The sequence below is a fragment of the Fukomys damarensis genome, unplaced genomic scaffold (genome assembly GCF_012274545.1).
Source record: "Fukomys damarensis isolate Sample0158 unplaced genomic scaffold, DMR_v1.0_HiC HiC_scaffold_23, whole genome shotgun sequence".
Lineage (NCBI taxonomy): Eukaryota > Metazoa > Chordata > Mammalia > Rodentia > Bathyergidae > Fukomys > Fukomys damarensis.
The window spans coordinates 60,658,281-60,666,291 of NW_022900935.1; the positions used below are offsets into that span (position 1 = coordinate 60,658,281).

Sequence of the window (8,011 nt, forward strand, 5' to 3'; positions counted from 1 at the left end):
CAGGGTGACTTATGATGGAGGCTTCGGGACACGTGTCAGTGCTGACCTCAGGAGCGAGTGGAGACCACAGATCTGCCTTGCGGACGGCATGCGAGGGAAGCCCCATCAACCTGCACACCTGGGCCCAGGCGAGCTTCCTGGGGGACAGTGCCCTCGAGCGTTGTCACACGTCATGCTGCAGAGCGGGTGATGGTAGCCAGATCTCCACGGGGAGAAGAGAAGCAGAAGCTCTACGTTTGGGTCCCACCCAGAGCTCACCTGAAACGTCCTGTCCTCCAGCTGGTTCCAGCACCTGCCCTTTCTCTATAACAGAGGTGTAAGCACTCTGTGAGTCTTTCGGGAGAATTCCCAGATTCAAAGGACCCCAGATTCCTAGCCAGCAGGTGTGAGCTGAGCGTGGTCCTGGACACTCAAACATGTAGCTGGGCTCTGAGGGAGGACAGCGTGGCAGGACTGTGTTTTCAGACTGCAGCGTGGGGGAACTCCTGGCAGATGCCCTATCTCAGCTTCACAGGCAGGGAAGTGGAGACAGAGATGGCTCAGGGACCTGGCCCAGGCAATGCTGCACAAATTCTTACATATTCTGTAATTTAGAGAAATGTAAACCCGGGCTGGAGCATCGCTCAGCAGTGGAGTGCTTGGCTTGCATGTGCAAGGGTTCTACCCCTGGCATTGTGAACAAACAAACACCAAGCTGGTTTCTGTGCACCAGTGACCTTAAGCAGCATTCTCTGAGAGTCTAGACCTGACCAAGGGAGAATGAGAGTAGGTGCAGGGCTCTAGAGCTGTGACCAGGGTCTCTTCCCTACCCCAGCCCCAATCCGAGGGCAGAAGGAGATGAAGATTCTTGCAGGTCTTCCTGCTGTGCTAACCAGTGCACACACCATACCCTCGGAAGACCAGCCTTGGTTCGCAGAGGTGAGTAAAGCCACATGGGGAAAGGGGTGCACAGCATGCTTAGCAGGCCTTGCCCTGCAGGATGATGTGCAGAAGACAGGGTGTCCTCCCACTGCCATGCAGCATGCGGGGTTCATCCTCTGCTCTCTAGGCTGTTCCCCCTCAGTGACACAGAGCCCCAGGCAGCCTGAATCACAGTGCTTCCTGAGGACCAGACCATGTCTAAAGAAGCCTCCTTCAGCTGGGTGTGAAGGTGGACTCCTGTAAACCTAGTGCTCTGGGAGGCTGAGGCAAGAGGATCAAGAGCTTGAGTCCAGAGCAGGCAATTTAGTGACTTAGCAAGATGCTGTCGCAATAGAAAAAAATTAGACAAGTTCTGAGGATGTAGCACAGTTCAAAAGTCTTGGGTTCCATTCTCACTACTGAAAAAAAAGGCCACTCCCTGGTGTTCCTTTTGCATGCAGAGTACCATCCAAGCCCTCCTCCTCCTTAGCCAGCATTCTCCTCACTGCAGGGCCTATGCTTCAGATACAGATTGTACCCCAGCTTGGCTGAGGGTAAGACATCGAAGAGGAGAATGTGTAACGAGTCAGCACATCATAACTGCACTGGAGTAGTTGGCAGGCACTGCACTGAGGCCTTCATTCAGTCAACAAATATTAACTGACTGCTTGCCATGTGCCTGACCCTATTCTTGGCCCTAATTTTAAGAATCTCTGCTTCTTGGGAGATGACATTCAAGTGAGAGAAAACAGACAGTAAACATAATGAGTAAATCGTATTATCGGTTAAGAGGTGACATAAGTGCTAGGAATAAAAGTTAAGTCAGAGGGCTGGAGATATAGCTCAGTGGTAGAGAATCTCCATAGCGTGCGCAAGGTTCTGGGTTTTATCTCCAGTGCTGGAAAAATAGAAAAGAAGATTTAAGCCAGATCAGAGGATGGAGAGGGCTGAGGGAAGGTGTTGGTGCCGACATTTGAGCCATGAGCATGTGCGGTCTGGGGAGAAATGCGTGAGGCAGGGGAACAGAGGTGCAGAAGCTTGAGGGTGGGGTGGGCTGAGGGGAAAGCACCGTGCAGAAAGTTGGAGCATGCTCCTCATGGGTGAGGGAGGGGATGCTTGTGGCCACACACGGCACCTACCTACTCCTCCTGTTCTCTTTCTCCATCCCTCCATGGAGCCATAAACCAAGAGTTACTCTTCGGCAGATGCCACGCAGAGAGACCACATAAATTTACAGAAGCCTGGGGAGCCCCAGCTTCTGACACACCCCACATTTAGGTGTGGTCCTCTAGTTCCAGAAACATGAGTGTGAACCAGAGTGAACCAGTATGAGCCAGTATGAACTAGAATGAGACAGCCTTCAGCTGCCTTCAGACACGTCCCGCCCAGTCACTTCCCAATGGCATCCATGAGAAGATTACAGCAAGCACTGCCTAGCCGAACTCCGCCAGCACCATGGCTGTGAGAGGCAGTGCTGACTATGGTTGTTGTTGGAAACTACTATGATTCACTCTGCAACCATAGCTCACTGGCGGGAGGTAAAAAGCACGCAGAATGTTCTTCTGAACACACAGAATGGGCCAGACAGATTGTCCACTCCCCAGCAGCCTTCACCACGCCCACCAACAGGGAGAGGAGCAGCAGAGCATGCGGGCTGCCTGGCTTTGCTTCAGGGCTTGTGTCTAGATGTCCCCTGGGAAGCCTCAGGCAGTCATAGGCGGGGCTTTTCAGAGGTGGCTGGATCTGGGGTGTACCTTGCTGGGATGGATCGATTCATGGTGCAATGCTAGACTCGGGGCCACCAGGATTAAAGGTGTGAGTGCTACCCAGCCACCCTACAAAGCCTGGATGAGATATAAGGGATAGAAGAGACTTCTTGTTGCTTGCTTGCTTTTGCTATCCTCTGCTTGCCGTGAACTATTTCTCTCCTGCAATGCCCCTTCTACCACTCCACCCTGCCTTGGAGCCAGCTGATTATGGACTGAAACCTCTACAAACCATGAGCTGAAATAAACCTTTCTTCCTTTGACTTTGGGTGTCAAGTATGAGAAAAAATAACTAAGACATTTAGTAAATAAAGTTTTATTGGAACATATATTTACACACTTTCTATGGCTATTTTCTCATGAAAATGGCAAAGCTAAGTGGCTGTGACAGAAACCAAGCATCACACAAAGTCCAAAAGATTTACTATCTGGCACATGACAGGAAAAGTTTGCCATCCAGATCTCCCTGGTTTCTCTGGGTTTTGAACTGTGGTGAATTTGGCAAGGTGAGCGATGGGACAGGATGGGTCCTCTCTCTGGGTCTTGCTTTTTGTCTTCTAGGAAGAGCTCTGGTGGTCTAGGGAGGAGCAGCCCGGGTTGGAAAGGGAGAGAGGGAGAGAGGTAGAAGGGAGGGAGAGAATCTGCATCAGAGAGCCACAAACGAGGGAGCTTAAACCACGGGGAATGTGTGTACTCGCAGTTCTTGAGGCCAGAGGTCAGAAATCAAGCCAGCACCAGGGTCCAGCTCCCTCCACACACTTTAGGGAAGAATCTTTCTCTTCCCCTTCTGGCTCCCGCTGGTTGCTACAATCAATCCTCCGTGTTCTTTGCTTGAGATGGCATCGCTCCCATCTCTGCCTCTGTTGTCACAAGGGACAGGGTCACAGCTGAGTACCCAGGACGGATTCTCAATCTGAGCCAAAAATAAACCCTGTTCAGCCGGGCGCATAATCCCAGCCATTGGGGAGGCTGAGGCAGGAGGACCCCACGTGCGAGTGCAACCTAGGTAATTTAAGTGATTTAGCAAAACTGTCTCAAATTTAAAAATAAAAAAAGGACTAGTGACGTAGCTTAGTGTCAAGACCTTGAATTCAACCCCCAGCCCAGAAAAACAAAAACCCAGCAAGCAAGAGAGCAAACAATAAAACCTTGTGTGTAGAAAGCCACAGGGACTTGGCAAATGCAGCCTGCACTCTTCAGTGTTCCACGTGCAGCCACATGAAGATTGGTCAGCTGTGGGCCTCGTGGTGGCAGTGGGCAGTGACCGGCTCACCGTAGGCAGTGGCAGAGTCTGAGGTGCACAGACAAGGAGGGCCGCTGCTGGGGAAGTGGTGCTGGTGATATTCCGGAGGAGGAGATTTCCCTCCACCAGCATGTGCTTATATCGGTTTATTTAATTTTGAAGTGTGCCAGTTACGTCCCCGAGGATGGCAATGTGAAGCTGGGGGTCCCTGGGGCAGAGCAGAGGCCAGGTGACTTGTGATGACTTGGGGAGGCAGCCCGTACCCCTCCCTTCAGCCCACCCCAGCGGATACCCCTCACCCTTGCAGTCTGTAGTGGCAAGTGCCCGCTGCTTTTGCCTGGGCCGAGCAGGAGATCAAGAGCGAGAGCTAGGCAGGCGCAGCAGAAGCCCACACCTGTCTGTTTGCACACAGCTTTGCAGGCACGGGGTGCCCACAATGTCCCCCGCCGAGGTGCGACTGTTCTTGATTTTCTGATTACTCAGAAGCTGGCTGGCTGAGGCCGGGGTTGTAGAACCGCATTCTGCCGTCGGGGTGGCGTTTTCACGGACAGAATTTTCACAAGCGTGTGCTGCACGGTCGAGACTTACCAGGGGCAGGGAAGAGAGCAAGCTTTCTTCTTTTGGATGTTTATAACCACATATTTATAAAGTGAGTGCCGCCAGCCCCATCTTGCTTTTGTCTCCTTCTTACCTCTTCCCTCCCCTGCTAATTCTGCGTTTCTCCTCCCAGGCTGGCTGGGCCGGTCAGCTTAATGAGCCTCCGGATTCGCCATGAGATAGATGGCGGGCCATTAGCCGCCTGTTTAACAACCGTATTTCTTGCTCGGGATGAGGGCTCGATGTCTCTCCCGTGAAATACAGCTGGCGGAGCCCCCCTCCATCCCCGACTTGAAGTACGGAGAAGCAGCCGCCTCTTCCGTCTCCCCAGGGTGACTGGAGGTCGGAAGCGAGCAGGCTGCTGTTCACAAGAGATTGATGGGTTCGGTTCTCTGCGAGGCTCCGGCCTCCAGCGTCCTCTTTGTGTCCTGACGTGGAGCTCTGTGGGTCTCAGGGCTCTCCCCATGCAGGGGCCCACAGAGTCCCCTCTTCCCGGAAGCAGTGGCTTCCCCGGAGTCCATGGCCCTGAGCTACGGAAACCACAGCTTTGATTCCCAGGAGGTCATTTTATGGCTGGAGAGAACGGAGTCAGACACAGGTGCTGCCCTTTGGGGCTGCTGCTCAGCCTCTGGTTCAGGTAGGCTTCCCAGGCTGCCCAACCCATCCCCTAGACACTTCCTTGAGGCCACCAGCCAGTCATGCATCCCTCCATCACTATGCAGCCTGCACCCCCTGCCGTCCCGCTCTTCTCTTGGCCTTCTGTTGGCCGGGGCCTTTGAAGCCCCTGCCTTTGTTACACAGGTGAGCCCAGCTGGATGAGGGAGAGGAGCACTGCAGCAAGACCGAAGACCAGGGGAACCTGGGCTTCTTTCACTTCCAGCACAAAGACGAGCAAATCAAAACTCACAGCCTCGGGCCAGGGATTTAGCTCAGCCGTTCTGCATCCTGCCTTGCAAGCACAAGGTCCCAAGTTCGATCCCCCGTACCAAAACAAAACACCCACGGCCACTGCCAACTGGTTTTTAGAATAAGTACTCATGCTCAAAAGAAAGAAAAGGAGCCCTCAGGATGGGGGATTCAGTTAGATGGCAGAGGATGAGGCAGGAGAGAGGATGCTGCTGACTGATGACCCTTAGTTTGTTTTTTTTTAGCTCCAGATTTTCTTAACATTAAGAGCCAAGTATAGAGGATCTACAACAAAATTCCAACTTAGAACCCAAGGCATTAAGGAGGAACGCTGGCTCTGAGACCTTTCGGTAGGAGCAGAGACAGACACAGGGCACATGAGAATGTCAGAGAGTATGACAGCAAGAGCAGGCAGAGGCAGGAAACGTGTTCTACCCACAAGGCCAGAACATGCATGTTCAAAGAGAAGTCTGGCTGAAGGGGAAAAGCAACAAAAAACGCCCACCCAAATCGAAGGAAAAGGGGTTTTCGTACAACACAGTATCAAAAGTAAAAGGAACACACCAAATGCACAAACTGGTGGCTGGTAAGTCCACAGCCTGTTATGAACAGGCCCTTCTAGCATCAGTCAGGTTTCTTCTTCTCATCTGTCATCCAAGGTGATTTACAGATGCGGCGACTTTAACAAGTCTCTCTCAGGAGGGTAGGCAGGCTTCAGTCATTGGTTTCAGGGTCTGTCTGTGCCATGTAGGCATCCAGCTGGTTGTCCAGCTGCTCCTTGATCAGGACTGGGCGAGTAAGGGCACTTCTTCCCAGACCTCGGAGCGACATCCCTCCCCTAAGCAGGGTTCTGGTAGCGCGCTCTCCATGCAGTCCTCCTCTGGGCAAGCCTCTCTGGACTATAGGCCGGCCTCGTCCTGCAATGGCTCCCCTGGCCAGGTGCCCTATGGTCGGCCTGACCGTGCCTGGATGTTACTGTTACCCAGGTGCTGCTTTAAGCTCTTCTGCTTAAGTTTTAATGCTGCCTGGACAGAGGGCCTATTCTCCATCTGCTGGGCCAGTCTTCTGTTTGTGGCACTGGCTAGCTGTTGTTGGTGCCTCGAAGCCCGAATATTCACTGCCATCAGTTGTTTGTTCTTCAGCATATTAGTAAAGTGCTCATTTAGAGGCATCTTGGTGGTGCTTTTGAGCACAACTTTTGGCCCTGACTGGGCAGCCATCTTCAAATCCCAAGGATCAAAGGAAATGGACGCCAGTGCTCCTCCCGGGGCTGCCCTCACGGCTGTGGCAGGCGGGCTGGGGACTGGTTGAACCCGAATGGGCGATGGAGGGGCTCAGTTGACTGGGAGTTGGTTTGAAGCGTAAGCGGTAGATGGCTCTCTAGTCGCTGGCCTATCCGCCTGCTCGCCCTGCCTGCCTTTTCCTATCTTTCGTTTGTAGCACCACAGCTCTGCCGCCAACTCCCGCTCGAGGTCCGAAACAAAAACTGATGACCCTTAGTTTTGAGGTAGCATCTGGGGGTCACTTGAGGTGATGCATGAGGAATGGAGCCCCAGCTTAAAGTCCAGAGCTTCAGGGTGCCATCCTGAAGGTGGAGCAAAGGGCACCAACAACTTAGGGACTCAGACAGGGAAAAGAAAAGAAAAACCCCAGACCAAGGCCAAAAATAGTGGCAAATGGGGCTGGGGTGCAGCCCAGTGGTGGAGTGTTTGCCCAGGATTTGTGAGGCCCCGGGTTCCAGCCCCAGCACGCACACAAAGTGGTTGTAGGGGAAGGGAGCAGATTTTCTGCTCCTCGAGGGGTTGAGAGACCCACATCATGAGAGGAACATAAAAATGAAGACATTTAGATACCTGAGCCCAGGAAGAAAGTTATAAAATTGCTCTGATGGACTACTGCTGAAATGAGCATAGTCAATCCTCATGAGGCAAAGATTTTTAATATAAGCTCACGGCAGACAATACCGCAAAATACCTACAGAAACAAACCATAATGAAAGAGAGACGTTAGGAGTAATACGAAGAGAGTCAGCTGCTAACGTTTGGAATTAACAGGACGTCTGAGCACGACTCTTTTTTTAGACAACGTCACTGGCCTTGAACTCAGTTTGTAGCCTAGGCTGGCCTCGAATTTGTGGCTATCTTCCTGCCTCATCCTCCTGAGTTTTGGGATTAGAGATATGCCACCATGCCTGGACCCAAGCATGACCTCAAGTGTACTTAAAGTGGTATGGAAGCAAAAGAAGGAATCAGTCAAAAAAAAGAAGAGGATATTTGGAAATGAGAGGAAATTAAACCTGAAAAGAGTCATATAGGCCTAGAAGTGAAAAGTATCTTTACTAAAATTATAAATTAAGCTCTTGAGATAAAAACAATTGAGAACACTGAAGATTAAAGAAAAAGAAGACAAATAGAAGGAAGTCGTTCAAACTGCAGTACAGAGATAGAAAGAGATTAAAAAGAAAACATAAAAGCACAATGAAGAAATATGGAATGGAATGAGTAGGTTGAACATGTATCTTATAGACGTAGAAGAATAGAATAGAGAGTCAGAAAGAGGCAAATTCAACACTCAAAATGACAACAGATTTCCTTAATTG

General features: G+C 51.4%; 1 pseudogene; it reads right to left on the reverse strand.

Annotated features, from left to right (window-relative positions):
* Window positions 1-6,126: 6,126 nt before the first annotated feature.
* LOC104858477 lies at window positions 6,127-6,681 on the reverse strand (annotated as a pseudogene).
* Between the last annotated feature and the right edge of the window lie 1,330 nt (window positions 6,682-8,011).